We start from the raw sequence: 17824 nt of genomic DNA, 5'->3' as shown, positions 1-17824 counted from the left end.
AAAGTGCTCAAGAATTGACAAATAACTGATAGGTTCTAAATACACTTTCTAAAAAATTAATGAATGTGTAATGTCATGGAATTATCCCAGTTACATGCCACAGAAATGTTTAAATCAGTACAGCAAAATAGATTCTAGAACCATAATAAATAGGGCAATTGAATTTATAACATAACTTAAAAATTAAAATTTGTTTGCTCTTGAGAGTTCCCTGGTGGTCCAGTGGTTAGGACTCCATGCTCCTACTGCAGGGGGCACGGGTTTGATCCTGGTCGGGAAACTAAGATCCCACATGCCATGTGGTGCAGCCAAAAAAAGTTGTTTTTTTTTGTTGTTGTTTGCTCTGAAAAGGTAGTCTTTATAGTGAAAGTTATTTTTAAACTGATTTTATTTGTAAATGCAACTATTTCCATTATTCCACCACTCTTTTAATATTTTTCTGAATATCATATTTTATTGCTTATTTTCCCTTCTTCTGTTCCATATAAATGATTGCAGTAGGGCATCTTTCTCTCTTTTCCCAGAGGTGTCATACCAATGCTATTCTTTACTAATTCTTATTCCTTTTCTACTACTTAATTGCTCCTTATGGCTCTTTCTCTTTTTCTCTTGCCACTTCATCTACAACTTTCTTGGAGTGAGTTAGCCAACATCGACAACAAGATTTAAAGTTCAATCTCTGAGGGGCTATAAGTAGATATACCTAGAGAATTAAATATAGAAAAAGTGCAAGTAGATTTTTAAATAGATACAGATAGATAGATAGATATATACATATATATATAATATGAACTATATTGTTAAACTTTTACTGTAATGCTGTAATATTTATGGAACTATTTTGCTGTGAAATTGGAAGAAATTTGTTCTTATTTAATGTTTACTCTTACCTATCTCCAAACATCCATTTAAAGATTGAGCTCACACTCTACTATCTATAGTTTCCATTAATTTCTTCAGCTATATCGCATTTAAAAAATTATATGTGTTTTAACTTTCTTACCAAGATTCCACCCGTTTAACGTAGTTTCAAACTGTGCCTTTTTTTTTTTTTTTTTTTTTTTAGTGGTGTTTTCACTATCTGCCAATCTGAGCTCATCTCAATTTCATTTGTACTCTATTTACTCCATCTCTGAGATCACTAATGAGGTTTCAAATAAGACCAGGCTGACATTCATCCCTTAGGCACCCGGAGAACATGACACTGTTTACCTTCACTCTTTGATTCAAGCCCATCGGCCAGATTTTAAACATTATGACAATGCTCAACACAAAGCCTATTTAAATTAGCTTCTCTGAATTAAATCTGTGACTGAAATTTAATGAGACACATCAAAACTTGGTTATAATTAATACAAAAGTTCTTCTACATTACTATAGCTGTTAATCCTGCTTACTTCTCCCATGATTAACTATTCATATGTTTATTTTTCCCATAGTGAGTCCTTCAGATATTTTCCTTGATATTTGCTCTCATTTTGTTAGTGATAAAAGATACATGTCAACTTTCATGAATACTTCAGTACCTTTTAGTTTGGTAAAGATTATTTAACTTTTCATATTGCTTGCCAAATAAATCCAGATGGTATGAATATATCAGAACTAAACACATATAATTATAAAATCCAAGTTAATATTTTGCCACATTTTTGATGACTAACTCCCAGAATCAGAACAAGGGATAAACTGAAAATGAGTAAAGCACACATTTTCTGGGCTTTATGCTAATTAAATATAGCAATAGATAGAATAATTTTTAAAAGACAAAAAAATAAGACAGAGTAAACTGGGTTATAAGATATTTAATTAAATCTAATAACAATAATTTATTTATATTTATGGGCCACCTATCTTTCAACCAGATGGCAATATTTTATGTTACATGTAGGGAGAGATGTAAAATTACCTATATTTTTTATTCACTCTGAATGAGGATGATTAGGGAAAATAATGTTGAAATAAAGGTAATAAATAATATATATTTGAAAATTATGGTTATTAGAAACTATTAAACAACTACTATTTGGTGATTGTTCCACAAAAGTCCTAAAATCTGTGCTTATATATTATCTCCTTAAATAAACTGAAAGATACTTAAAGACCAAAATATATGCTACTGAAAGTAATACAGCGTTTTTCACTAAATAAACATTATTTGTGTTTAAAAAACAAAAAGAAACAAGGCCAAAATTAAGTCAGTTGTGCTAAGTACCACATCATCCTACCAAGACTTAATTCCTCACTTAACTACAGTTTCAGCCTCTTCCAGAAATGTAACGTTTAACCAGTCAACCCAGAATTACCTGGCCGGCAGAGGTAAGGTAATCTGCCTGACAGACCCAAGCCTTCCTCCAAAGGAAGGTTACTGCCCGAAATAATCTTTTATTTTGCTATGACTTCCTTGTCCCAGGCCCTTTCTGCCCCTAAAAACCTTTCCTTTTCTGCAGCTCCTGGGAGCCCCTTTCTATTTGCTAGATGCTGCCCAATTGGTGAATTGTTGAATAAAGACAATTAGATTTCAACTAGATTTTCAAATTTACTCAGCTGAATTTTGTTTTTTAACATTTGCAAGATGACTGATGTTAATGAGCTGTATTCCCTATGACAGTGTGGTCTCTGTATTAATCTGCTTCAAAATTACTAGATTATGTTTGTCAATTACTGAATCAGAATCTCTAAAAATGGGGGAGGTTATAAACTCCCCAGATGAGTTGTGCACTCAACAATGTTTGAGGAACATTGTTCTATAAGCAACATATGCAATAAATGAATGAATAAATGAACAGATGAAAGAACGAATCAAGAATATTTAGGTGCTGTCCAAAATACATGATGAAAAAACAGCAATAGCATTTCTATTAAGCTAAGAGAGGAAAACTTCACAGAACATTTTTGAGTTGATTATCAGCATTAATAAAATTTGATGACCAGAGAATTACTCAATTTATCTGATTATTCTGTGTTGACTAAATATGACATATACTGTTGCTGCTTAATGACATAATCAAAATGTCAAATTATAAATGATATGCCTCAAATTAAAAAGACAGTGAAAGCTAAAAATGATCAAAAATGTATTTTATATTCATGCCAAAGATTTAGAGATATCTATATTGGTAAAATTGTTGTCAACTATTGATCTGGAAAAGTTAGTCAAAACACAGTTACAATGGATGTATCTAAATTATTTGGTTTATTGTCTCTGGATTCCAAAATTAATATTCAAGAACAGAAGTTACCCAATTTCTTCAATAGTCCCAATAAGTTAATGTAAAGAATAAATGTGTAAATATTTTTAAAATCTGTCATTATTTCAGTCAAGTATGTGTATTTGAAGAAAGACAAATTTATGATTAAATTCTCATCATAGGATAGTTAGTGGAGTGACCCGAGCCAAGTTATTTTCATTTGTATTCTCTAAAATGAATAATTAAAAGGGGGTGAGGGTGGGGGAATTCCTGTCATATAAAATGATTAGATGTGGGAATAACACAAGCTCTGAAACCTAGTAGAGGCTTTGTGAAAGTTTGTTATTATTTTAAAACTTTGTGACTTAAGGCAATCACAATGATAGGAACTTAAAGGTACTACAGTTAAAGAGCCTGGTAGCAGAGAGCAACTACGATTCTTCCCTAATGTAATTAAACACACTACTCTTTCTCTGTGTGGGCCAGATTCACAACTGGTCCACACAGAGTTCACAACTCTCATTCACAACTTCTCATTTGCTTCAAGAAAATTTTGTGATTCATGATTTTGTCCCAGCAGAAATGTTATACTGAGGAAGAAGCATATGTCAGGGAAACCTTTGTACATCCCATGAATTGCAGCCTCTGGAGTGAGTACTTGAACAAAAGAAAAGTGGCTTTGATTAGAGAGCCATGAGGAAAAAGGTCCATTTGCACTGATGCAGATAGCCTATCTAATGTTTTAATTAGTAGATGACCATAAATTTGTTGGTGGGTTGTTTTGACATATCTAAGAGTGCACTAAAACTAAATTACACAGCTTTGTTGTCAATCTTAAATATCATTGTTAACATATAAATTGAATAAAAATAACTGATATTAAGAGATTGTAAATTACTTCTGCTCATGATGCCTCAAACATGGTTCATAGAAGTCAAATTAATGACATTTTATAGAAATTATTATTTCAACAATGTGCTAAGTACCTACAATATATAATCACGTGATGATAGGCACTTTCAAATACTGAAAATACCAAGAACAGTCTTAACCATATCTTCAAGGACTGTACCATTTTATCCAAGTTTATATTAATACTTGCAAAAAATTAGAAGACAATATAAGAAAATATATACATACAAATACTATAGGAATTCAAAGGGTATAACTTGGGAAAGTTTCATAAGGGAATGAGACTTTTTAAAATTAGTTCTAAGTTTTTTTGTGAAAATGAGGGCCATGTAAAATATTTTTAAGTTTAATTCCTGAATTTGCAATTATATTCATATTTCTAGCATGATTTCAGCAATGTACAATTTGAAGAACCATTTGACTTTGAGGCTCTTAAATTAAGCATTACAATGCATAAGATTGTGAGTCAACAGATTTAATAAAGAAGAAATAATTATTCAAGTTCAGACCAAAAAAAAAAAAAGAGAGAAAAAAGTAAATTAACAAATTTAAGTGCAAGAACAGAAGGCAATGTAATAGAAGTGAAATCCATAATTCCAATACACAAGTAATAATACTTAATAACAAATTCCAATTACAGAAGAAATCAAACACTCTAAAGATATAAAGAAAAAAGGATGAATAAAATATAAATTTTAAATAGTAATAAAAAAGATTTTTAAAAGCAAATCTAAAAGACATGCTTTTCAGTATGAAGAGAAGTAAATATGTAGTAAGAGAACATCTCTGGCAATAAAATATTAAGGGAAGACTTCATTGTTGTTAATGTTATAATATATTCACAGATTAATTATCCAATAAAGATAAATAAAGCTATTTGTGACAAAAACTTTGTGACATGATTTTTTTTAATTTTAAGAGAATAACCCTATGTGTCTATGCAGAAAGAGCCATTTAATGTTTGGTCAGCATATGTCCAAGACATAGTAAAATAATTTAGTTGCAAAAAAAAACCTATTTTGACATCACTAAATTTGGCAGAATTTGTTCTATTCACCCTTCATTTTCTTTTTAAGCTGTCATAACTTCTTCTCTGTTTAAAAAGCATTAAATAAATATAATGGATTCTTCACTGGAAAATGTAATGCCTATTTGTTACCTCCCTTTCAAAATATAAGGTTAAAATTCTTTTAGTGAGAAGATCTCAAAATAGAAAGGTCAGAGAAGAAATCCCTTTAAGATATATAGCATAACCAATGTTTTATAGTCCATAAAGTAAAAAATAAACAATGATGTTTGAAATTATCTGCTTTTATGATGGGATCAAAAAGCAAGAGATTTTAGACGGTATTAATTTAGTCATTAGGGAACTTGTATAATAACATATATATTGGTTGGTAGTAATCATGCTTGTGCTTTGCAAATAAAAACTGCCTCAAAATTCTGGTCAAGAAAGATTTAGAATCTTTCAGAGCAGAAGATGTAATTTCAATAGTTTTCAAGAGCTGTGACAATGGAGTTGCCACAGTTCAATTATTTATAGTCATTTTCAGGACTGGGAAACACAACAATATCATAAATTCAACCATTTACATATACACAAAAGAGATGATTTTAGCAACAGTCCAGCTAATTGCCTGTCTTCTACAAATTAGCAACTAGGAAACTATTTTCACTCCTCATGACATCTATGTCTGTACAGTTTTCTGCTTCATTTCCCAGGTCATCTTGTTCTACCTCTCTCTAAATTGATTAGCTCCTAAGCATACTAACCTCATATTAAAACATTTGAATAGCCTTACATATTTTAGTGCAAATTCAACACAACAAACATTTACTGAAAACATATTATCGTGAAGAAATATTTTGGATAATGTAGGATGTTCAAAGATTGACCAGAAAAGTTCTTTGCTTTCAAGGATATAGAAAGGGGAACATACATGTATGCCACAAAATTTAATTTGGTATTGACCATCAATGTGTTTTAATTTTGCATAACACAGAAGTAGCTATGGACCCTCAGAGGAGATTGTTTTGAATACACTGGGGGGAAAATGCATCAATCATGGTATCTATGGCATCTGAGATGGCACTTTATGAATGTGTAGAATTGGAGTTGGTTGATACAGAGAAGTCAGATGGGAGGTATGAATGAAAGAGGAAGAATTTTAGAACATAGTTTTTAAAGGTGTGGAGACAGAAGATGGGATTTCTCTTTCGACGTAGAAAGGAGTCTGAATTATATTTTAAAGCAAGAAGTTCTACTAGCCATTGTGTACTGATCTCCTGTCAGGCTTACAGGATTCAGTTACTTACTCCTTACTTTGAAATACTGCTGACATCCGTACTGCACTGCTTGGTGACTCTTTCATATATACAACTCTCATTCAGAAAGCTGATTTTCAAGTTGAGCAAATTAACTTAGGTTTCCTTTCATTATAAATATTTTTGCTTTAGCTAAGATTCAGAATTTTCTTTGGCTAGATTTGAATAAAGAGAAGATTGAAAACTTTGAGTCAATTTCATTTTAACTTAGCTTCAAAATACATCCATTTTTTTCCTTCCACTGAAACCTTTAAAATTTTTTTTCTTTTCTTTTAGCAAACAGCTTTCAGATTTACATAGGCTACCTAGATTAAATCATTTACATTTAGCCAGGAAAAGTTGATGAAATTCTCATTCAAAAATTGAAGACACTTCACTTTTTAGAATCTGGTGTTTACCAAATCTTTAAAAAGTTCATCTGTAGGATTATAATGAAATTGCCTAAAATCACAAGACATTTGAATTCAAACTTTTCAATTCCTATTATATAAAATTTGTAATCCATAAATTTTTAACTTCACAGAGTTTAGCTGCATAACATTCAGCACCCCAAAAATACACTGGATAAAATTCTATTGTGCTCAGAAAAATGCAAAGAGTGAATGAATAGGAGGTTACATTGACAGTAAAGCCTTCCCTCTAAAAAGCAACTCTTTCATGGCCTATCTGCATCTGCAGGAATTACTTGGAACATGCAAGATGGACAATTTTGTTTAGCATATACGGACACTTCCTTATATGTGTCTATTCCAGTCTCTAACTTCCGTGCAGAAAACTTAGTATTAACTGTACAACTAGCCAGCCTATGACTGTGAATAGATTATTTTATTTCTCTGACCCTCAGTTTTCTAATCTGTAAAGTGGGAGTCAATATCAAACATCACAGTCCATGCTTGAAAATATCAGCTCTCTCTCCAACCCACTCTACATTCTGCAATACCCATCAGAACAACAACTATGCATAGGCACTAAACACATATTTTCAAAAATAATATCCATATAATAAGGACATGCAGAACTTAGAAGAAAGGGTCCAAGAAGATATAATGAAAGAATGTCTATCTTTGAGATAATGAACAGCAAAGAGTAGTTCTCAAACTTTAATGTGAATGGGAACCATCTGAGAATATTGTTCTGACTCGGTAAGTCTCAGGGTCTTAAGAGTCTACATTTTTAACAAGCCATTGACAAAGATATGCCAGTGCTGCTGGTCGGCAGACCACACGCTGAGCAGAAAGTAATGGGAGGACACTCAGAAAGCCCTCGGATCACCCAGTGAGTCGTGAAGACAGAGAAAAAAATTTAATATATGTGCCCAAGCAAATAGGTGACCCAGGATCTCACAAGGGCCTGCCGTGCTCCGTATGGCAATATTCATCACCAAAAGTTGTTACCAACATACAAACAGAGCCTTGATTCTAGACATGACCTTGCTGTTGATTCTGCAGCTAAAAAATTTCCATCTCTTTATAGGCAGTCTAGCTGAGTATCTGGAAAGATCCAGGTCCGAAGAAGAAATAGGGAATTGAAAACACTGAGAAGGAAGATAATTAAGAAATATGAACCAAAAAAAGTGAATTTCTATTTTCTGGAGAAAATATGGTGGAAAAATAAAACTGGGAAAATAATCGCTTTGGTCATCTGAATATAACTTAAAAAGTAGTTGTTCCTTTGATCTCCAATATGGCTTTTTCTGTACTGCTCAGCTACATTTCTTTCAAAATTTTCCAAATATAGTTCATTTGTTTCAAATAATCTTTTTATTTTCCTTGATTTATAGTTACTAGGCTCTTATAATATACCATGTGAGTACAAAGGCTTCAGTTTTCTTTTCCATGTAAATTCAGAAGCTCTTTTTTTTTTTTTTTTTTTTTTTTTTTTTTTTTTTTTTGCGGTACGCGGGCCTCTCACCTCTGCGGCCTCTCTCGCCGCGGAGCACGGGCTCCGGACGCGCAGGGTCAGCGGCCATGGCTCACGGACCCAGCCGCTCTACGGCATGTGGGATCCTCCCGGACCGAGGCACGAACCCTCGTCCCCTGCATCGGCAGGCGGACTCCCAACCACTGCGCCACCAGGGAAGCCCTCAGAAGTTCTTATCTTAGTTCAACACTGAGTTAATGATAAAGACAGGAGGATAGTAAATTCAGGGCTAAAATCTAGGTTTTTAATTCTCAATTTACTTCTCTCTCCACATTATAATAGCATTTCCCATTCACGGTGTTAAGGTGTAATGTAAAACTAAAGACTTGGAAGTAAAAAACCGGGTTCAAGTTTTGATTTAAGTAGCCTCGGAAAAGTAATTTAATTTTTCTGATCCTCAGTGACTTTATCTATGAAATGAGGATAACTGTAATATCAATTCAAAAAGATGGTTTGAAGATGATATGACAATGTTTGGTTAGCCATTAATTACTATACAGCCACCTCATAAGAGTTATAAAAATATGAATTATTATTAAGCAATTTTGCTGCTGTTACGCAAATAATCCATTGGGGATCATAAGTTACTGTTTTCTAATGCTATCCTAATAAATTTAATTATTCATATTTCAAAACTAACCTATCATTAATGAATTTCTATTCCAGATAAACAGTTTGCCCATAATTATTTTCTAAAACAAAAAGGTATATATTCATGACTAGTCAATAATTATAACCTTTTACGTCAAATACATTTTCTAAAAGGTTTAACATATTTTAAAGAACATGGCATCACCCCTTTTCTTCTTAGTTGCAAGGGTTCTACTGGCACACTGTTCTTGGGCAATCCTCTTCCTAAGGTTATGGTGCCTCAAACTATATTTTGTCTCAACAACCCACAGGCCTACAGTGAGGTTAACTGTTTTTGTCTGACACTTTAAAATATCAGCTTTTCTTCTTAAAGGATAGAAATGGATATGCTTTGACACATATAACATTTTAATTTTGGGATACCCATAGATTCAAAGTTCTGTTTCAAATAAATGATTTGGACAATTACATTCTATTTCCTAAACTTTAACAGCAATCCAGGTCAACAATCAAGCGATTCAATTCTGACATCTCTGAAGTATCTTGCCAATATCATATACAGGACAAAGTTTTTTCTCAGTGGGGGAAAAAAACACAACAATAACAGGATCCCAGGACCCTGTGAATGCAAGACTAAATAGAGAAGAGGCACTTATTTTCACTCTGTTTCATGGAAATGCAATGGAAAGAAGGAAAAAGTTGTGAAGAATCCTCCACTCAAGGAAATACAAAAGCTGAGATATTTCTAGCTTCAGTTTATTTCTAATTCAGTGAGACTGAAACCAACTTTCTCTACAGGAGCCTTACTGCTCCTCCTTCTGCCCAACCACCAAGAATGAAATGTTTTTTAAAATAACTCTTTAATTAAAAAGGATGATTTTAAATAAAATTTGCTAACCTATAATCATAAAGATAGTATTTCCAATAGACCATAATTAGAGTAATTTTTAAGATCTTATGGTGGGTTTCTCTAAAACAATAAAAGTAAAGGAAGGAAATTCAACAATTACTGTATATCTGTCATTTTCTTTCACACGAACCTATGAAGTAGTCATTTTCAACACAGAGCAAATGAATAAATTGGGACCAGACAGGTTATAAAACTTGTCAGATATTAAACAGCCAGTAAGTTGAAAAAGCCTGGATTCTCCCAAAATCATGTTTTGAAGGTAAGGTCTCATTTCTTCTTATCCCCAGATATGTCATTATCTTTATGATGTCACAAAATCTTTATCTTTAATCTTTCTGGACTACAATATATGCCTCTATACAATAAGGTTGTGTAAGTAGAAGCTCTCATTCTGTTTTGTAACTATGATATCATGAGTCTGGCCATGGCATACATTAAGAGAATAATTGGCCAAGAATATAGGGTCCCGCCATAATCTCTGAAGCTTGCCATAATAAAGAAAAGCCAAATATAATAACATCTCTATTATAATTCACTCAATAGTGTTGCTTTTGCCTGGAGAGTTAACATACCACCCTGAATGCCTTGTCTAATATCAGACAGTAAATGAGGCATTTGGGAGATGGAGATCAATGACATCCCTACATGCACATCAACTGCAGTATAATTAACTGAAACCTAAAACCAGGAAGTTCAAAAATTGAAATGCTCTCCAGTGCACTTTTATATCACTAATCATTGTTGTACATTAAAGTACAGGATGTACTTGTGATTGAGGATAGCAGCCTTGACAATTTAATGAAGAAAAGATAAAACACAGTAATCCTATAGAGAGCAAAGCTGGTCTCCTATTTATCAACAAATGCATTAGGAATCTTCCATCATGAAATTATACATCAATAATAGTATGAAATGAAAAGAAACAAGTGCCAAATAGGTTCTTTGATATAACAAAGGTGTTGGAAATGTAAGCCTTTATACTCATGTAAAAAAAAAAAAAACCTACTATTCTATGACCTAATTGTAGAGTGATATTAATAGGAATGGTTCTATAGTACTTAATCAAGCAAAAATTCCATTGAAATAAAGGATGTGTCTTAGAACTACAACATAAGTTCCAAGAGACTGTGTAAATAATATGCAACTTTTTTTAACTTATAAGGACACATAAATTAAAATAATAAGGCTGTTGAAATCACATAGTTCTGCAACATAGGAAGTAAAATAGCCTAACAAACAGAAAACAATCAAAACAAACAAAAATCCTATATGTTTTAAATATAGCTTCTTCAATTAGACTTCTGGGAAAAAGACAGAGTGGAAAATTTTGGATTAAATTTCAGAGATTACAAGATAACTTTCAAAGAACATTCCAAAGATTCAACAGATCAGGAGAGAAGCTGGAAATTCCTTTAACTTCAAATTGTCTATGTTGTCATTCTTAAATAAAAAATAATTTATTATAAATCATTTTGCTTTGCTATATAAGTATTCAATTCCATGTTTGAAATCATAGTCATGACAATGACCCATATGTAGAACTAGCTAGTAAAAATAATAAAAATATTAAGTTCAACTATAAGAAATTATAGAAAATGTAAGGTTTTAATTTTTTAAGAAAGACATTGTATTTCAGCATTAAAATGAGTAGTATCGTTTTTCAAAGTAATTGTTCTGGTAAATTTTGCATCAACTCTTAGAAATGTAACAAATGTTCAAAAATTTTTGAACTTCTCTTTACAACTATAAACTCAGAACCACAGGGAGAAAAAATGTCTGTTTTTCTTCATTTTGTTTTTAATAATTGCAATCACCATCCTGATACATTTCATTGAAAAAACTTGTACTCAACATTTGTAGAATTCTTGAGAGATCGTGTTTAATTTCACTGGAGATGCAATAGACAGAACAGCAGTGTAGTAAAAGCATCTTCCACTTTCTGGCTACATAATGCTGGGCAAGTTGTTTGAACTCTCAGAGACTCTATTCTTTTATCTTCTAGATGGAAATAAAACAACTACAGAAATAAAAGAGTTGTAAGGATTGTATAAATACATAGTTGGCAGTAATATTATGAGATCTGTAAAGATATATTAAATGATAGTAATCAATACTAAGGAAAAATATTTTTCCCATTTTATGGGTTGATAGAAGGAATATACTTCTTCACTGACTCTGTTCCTGTATTCACTCTTTTGAAAAGAGAAAGTAGATTAACCAGTAGTTAAATTGGGGAAAACTAACTAGGCATGGCTGTCCTGGCACTACCTGCTTTTGTCCTCTTGCTAGCAGAGAGTGAATTCTCCCTGCTCCTCTGTGCTTTGAGATTTTAGGAGGGGTTTTTAGGAGGGCTGTTGTGCAGAGGGAGTTCTGCCTGGATCCAGCACCTCTGTACCTGGACTGGGAGAATCTGTATATTTCTGGAATTTATTTAAAAGACTGGTTTGGCTCATATATTATATCTCCTATAAATTAGACATTATCAGCTATAAGATGAAAATTTGGCATCCATATTTATAATTTAAAATACAAATCATCTTCCTCAAACACAGGTAGAACCTGTCAACATGGACATGGAAAAGAATATACCATAAACTCTGAGGGTAAATTGAAATAAAAATCACAAGGTGTATAAACGCAAGTTCCTGGAATTTGTTGCAGCATCTCTTAGTTACTATTGATAAGTTTAACACTTATATGTTGTATATGTCCTGGCAGGAATGTTACAAAATTAATTCAGAATTAAAGTGATCTTTCATTTTCCACATAGATCTAAATATTTTTAGAGTCCTCTATTCAAAAAAATAAGAAAATACTGTCATGTGTTTTGAGTATTCTTGTAATTGTTACTTGTGTTCCAGAATAACAGAAATATAGTGTTTTCCATAAATGTGCATTTAAAGTTTAAAGCCATACAATTTAAATTTTCTAGAAGCCACTTTTGAAAAGTTAAAAGATCAAATTAAATGTATTTAAACAAATATAGCCAAAATATTATCATTTAACATGTAATCAATATAAAAAATTGATGAGACTTTTTTACATATGAATTCATCTAAAGTCTAACATGTATTTTACATTCACCTCAATTTGGACTAATGACATTTCAAATGTTCAGTAGCCACATGTGTCTAGTGGATACTGCATTTAATAACAGTGCAGGTATAGACCATCAACAGAATACTATGTCAAAACATCACACACACACACACATACAAACTACATTAATGTATGTTAAAGTAAAACTTCATTAACCTTAACAAGTGAGGAATGGAAAATTCCAATTGAGTATTTTTTTTTAAATATTTTATTTATTTATTTATTTATTTTGGTGGTACGCGGGCCTCTCACTGTTGTGGCCTCTCCCGTTGCGGAGCACAGGCTCCGGACGCGCAGGCTCAGTGGCCATGGCTCACGGGCCCAGCCGCTCCGTGGCATGTGGGATCTTCCCGGACCGGGGCACGAACCCGTGTCCCCTGCATCGGTAGGTGGACTCTCAACCACTGCGCCACCAGGGAAGCCCCCAATTGAATATTTTTGATTGTTTTATGTTTGGGGTAGTGTTTTGCTAATATGTATATCAGCCTTCTTTTTTTCTCGATTAGGTATCATTTAGCAAAAATAAAATTATATATATATTTAATTAATTAATTTATTTATGGCTGTGTTGGGTCTTCATTGCTGTGCATGGGCTTCCTCTAGTTGCAGCGAGCAGGGGCTACTCTTCGTTGCGGTGCGCGGGCTTCTCACTGCTGTGGCTTCTCTTGTTGCAGAGCACGGGCTCTAGGCGTGCAGGCTTCAGTAGTTGTGGCACACGGGCTCAGCAGTTGTGTCTCGCGGGCTCTAGAGCGCAGGCTCAGTGGTTGTGGCGCATGGGCTTAGTTGCTCCGCTGCATGTGGGATCTTCCCAGACCAGGGCTCGAACCCGTGTACCCTGCATTGGCAGGTGGATTCTTAACCACTGCGCCACCAGGGACGTCCCCAAAATTATATTTTTTAAGCAAGTGAGATGATGAACAAAGGTTTTTTGCATAGAAGCGAAAGAACAGATGCATGTGGACTGATTCACGTACCATGCAATCCTAGCCCATATAAATTAAATATGTATTTTTCCTAAAATTTTCTGCAACTCAACTAGTCACTCACTGCCAGAGCACCTTAAAACAACTCACAGAGATTTAGCATAGTGGGGAATTGAGTGTTACGTTGTTTTTAATCAATATATTGAGGCTTATTATTGCATTGACTGATTCACTCGACTTTGTTCCACAAAATTTTTAATTTTCTTAAAGCAAACGTATGTAGAAAATAAAACTACAAACTTATCAGACTTAGGGATACTACAGATCAAATCGAGACCGGGAATCCTTAGAATATAGATGTCCTTGTCATAGTGTTCTACAATTACTCATGTAGAGTATGAAACTTCACTCTCTTTTTGGCAGCTTGTGCAAAATAGACACTTTCACCACTTACACAGTATTTGGCAAGGAAAAAATGTTCTGGTCTCTCAGGGTATACAAAATTTTCCTCCAAGTTAAATCTGAAATTAAGCTTAAAAGTCAATTTCTGTGATATTTTCTTCCATTTTTTTAACCACTCTTATTCCTAAGCACCTCTTCCAAGAGAACTGAAAGGGCAGAGATGAACACCTACAAAAGCCTTCCCCTGCTTTGCCTAGGTCCAACCTGCCTTCATCACCCAGCCTTAAAATCAGAGAAAAACCCCAGCTTCAGTACTTCCTTAGTACACGCAAAAAAATTTCCGGAATCTCTAAGCATATATAAATAATCAGGCCATTTTCTAAATCAAACTTTTCTGTAGTTTTTACCACTGTGATCCAAATTCCCCCACAAAAAAGAAAAAAGAAAAAAAAACTCTTAAAACTAAGTTTAAGTGCTAAATTCTATCTTCTGGGAATAAATCTCAAAATAAATGTCAGAAGCGTGAAGAGTGATTTATATATGTTATGGTTGCAATTATGTTAAAAATAAAGGTATGCATATAAAAGTACTAAAAGAAGCCAAATGTTAATAATGGTTGTTTTTTGTGTTATGGAATATGGCTGTTGTTGTTTCTTTGTTTATTTTGGAGTTTGAAGTTTATTATGTAATAAGTGCTTAATACTTTTCAAAACATAAAATAACTTCATAAAATGAAATGAAACAGATGTGAATATATAGCATTAAATAAACAGAGAAAACAATGTTGAAACCTTTAAATGTACAAGGGCCTCCAAAGGATTAGGTAAATTTATAAACAATTGACTGAGTTTTATAAATACATTAGAGGTGAACAGTATAGTGACTCAGAAACTGTAAAAGCATACACGCCACCAATACAGGCTGATGTTAAAATATAAAATCACAGTTTGAACATCTCCTAGAAATTATTTTGCTTCTCATTGCAAAGCTTTCAATATTAAGACTGTCATTGTTTGGGGTCAGAATACTTAATCCCTACTTCAAATAACCTTCCAAGCAGAGCTTGTCTTGCTTATCCTCATTCTTTTGCTTCTAGGAAAATATTGTCTTTAAACTGTTGTATAATATTCTATTTTTCAGTGATTATAATTAAATTTTAAATGAACATGAGAACATGGCTCATGCTCAAAACTAATCACTCTATTATCTTGTAAGTGTAGTTGCTGAATAAAATTCTTAATATTTCTATATGCATTCATTTACTCAGAGAGGCAGGCAGGCAGGCGAAGTACTAATATTTTGCAGGGTTTTTTTTATTTTATTTTTTATTTTTTTGTGATACACGGGCCTCTCACTGTTGTGGCCTCTCCTGTTGTGGAGCACAGGCTCCAGACGCGCAGGCTCAGCGGCCATGGCTCACAGGCCCGGCCGCTCTGCGGCATGTGGGATCTTCCTGGACCGGGGCACGAATCCATGTCCCCTGCATCGGCAGGCGGACTCTCAACCACTGCGCCACCAGGGAAGCCCTTTGCAGTTTTTTTAAATTTTAATATTGAAGTGTTTTAAGCATATAGTCAGAAACAATATTGTGATAGATACCCATATTCCCACCATCCAGATTTAACAACTGTTAACATTTTGCTGTAGTTGCTTCAAATCTTATTTTAAAGAAATAAAACATTTCATAAACAGTTAAAGCTTTCCACTCTACTGTATGCACCCATTTTCCTCTTTATCTAAAGGTAGTAAGTATCCTCAAATTGTAGTATATTTTTGCTGCATATGGTATCAAATGTCTACTATTTTGTATTCATAAATAATAAATAATATTGTTCAATATTTAAAAGTTGCATATATGGCATCTATTCTTCTTAACTTATTTTACTGCACAGTAGGTTTTGAGTATTATTCCACTGGATCTAACTAATTTATTTTAATTGCTAGTTAATTTATTTATCCATTCTCATATTGATAAGCATTTAGTATTTTTTCCAAGATAAACAATACTGCAAAAGCATCATGCCATGAGCATCCTTATGTACATATAGAAGAGTTCCACTAAGGTAGACACATTTTTAAAAGAAATTCTGAATCATACAACATGACTGTCATCAATTTTACTAGATATAACTCAATAAAAATCCATAACAATTTTGTCAATACACATTCCCTCCAGCCATGTATATCTTTTCATATCCTCATATCCTTGTTGAGATTTTGATCAGACTTGCAGTAAACTCATAAATTCATTTGGAGAGAATTAATGTATTTCTATGATTTCTGTGTACCTTTATATATATAAAATCATATTTATACATACTAATTATGGAACATAGTACCTGTTGGGAGAGACAGTTCTTCTGAATTTGTGTTCCTCCTACAAATCTTGCTGAGGTGACTGCTCTCTAGCGGACTGGAACAGGACACATCTCAGTGTTGTTTATGTAGCTGGTAAGTTTGAGAAATGAGATAATCCTTCCACTCAACTGAAAAACAAAAACAAACAAAAACAGGCTTGCTTACTACTTGCTATGAAAGCAGTGGATTCCCCAAACTCACCTATAATCCAGCCCACTGCATGTGCAGGCATCAACATGGTCCCACCACATAACCCTGTAGCCTTGGGGGATCGCAGACAAGAGGACTAAAGCAAATATGGCAATACGAATGCTGCTTCCTTAGTGGTGAGTACTAATGTTTCTTTTTTCTAGCTCAGAATCTATGAAACACTAACAGGTTAATTTCTCAGCTTTGAAGTATGGTAAAATTAAATCTCAGAGCTAACAGTGTACATTTTATTTATTGAAGGCTTTATTTGTAATCCATAATACAGATTTACAATTTTCGGTATAAAGGGCTTATGCATCTTCTGTCAGAAGAAAGGAAGGAAGCAAAGGAAGGAGGGACGGAGGGATGGAAGAAAAGTGTAACACTGCATTGGTTAAATAAAACACATTTTTCAATCAAATTTGGGATTATGGTCTGCTAAATTGCTACCACTGTGCTAAGCTGTCCAACCTATGTGCCACATGTGCTTTGTACAAGTATATATTACTCCCCACAGCCTATTTTATTGGTTATTTGGTTGTATTTGTTTGCCTTACTGTTCCGCAGGAGTAGATACTCTGTATTAATCTTGTCATAATTTATATGCTTGGTATTTGATGTGCATATGTTATCTTTCATTCACTCAAGATTATCATGTGCCCCCTTTAAATTGTGAAGTTTTCCAAAACACACAGATCATATATTTTCCTTCCTTTCTACCTCACCAGTTGGTATAATATGGAATGCTGCATGTGTACTCATAAAATAAATGCAACTGACAGAAGACTGATTATCCTAGTTGGAAGCATATTTTAAGATGTTCACAGCAGTTACTCTCACTATTTAAGATGATTACAATCATAATAATCACTTTCATTTGTATAATGCTTTCTATTTTCCAAAACCCTTCTCATATACATTATTTAATGTGAACTCATAACAAGCCTGGATCTACAATAATCAACAAAAATAGTATCCACTTGGCAAGATAAATTGATTATATTTAC

The 17824-nt window shown here is 33.3% G+C and overlaps 1 long non-coding RNA gene across 1 annotated transcript in view; it reads right to left on the bottom strand.

Moving 5' to 3' along the window:
* LOC109548378 (uncharacterized) overlaps positions 1–17824 on the bottom strand; it is a 172051-nt gene that overhangs the window by 38297 nt on the left and 115930 nt on the right. Inside the window, exon 2 of the long non-coding RNA XR_002174459.1 lies at positions 16610–16756. This is a non-coding gene — a long non-coding RNA (uncharacterized lncRNA). The remainder of the gene's footprint in view (positions 1–16609; positions 16757–17824) is intronic.

The sequence above is a fragment of the Tursiops truncatus genome, chromosome 7 (assembly GCF_011762595.2).
Source record: "Tursiops truncatus isolate mTurTru1 chromosome 7, mTurTru1.mat.Y, whole genome shotgun sequence".
In the NCBI taxonomy this organism is placed as follows: Eukaryota; Metazoa; Chordata; class Mammalia; order Artiodactyla; family Delphinidae; genus Tursiops; species Tursiops truncatus.
Note: the sequence above shows the minus strand (reverse complement) of the source record. Positions and strands in the feature narration are given on the sequence as shown.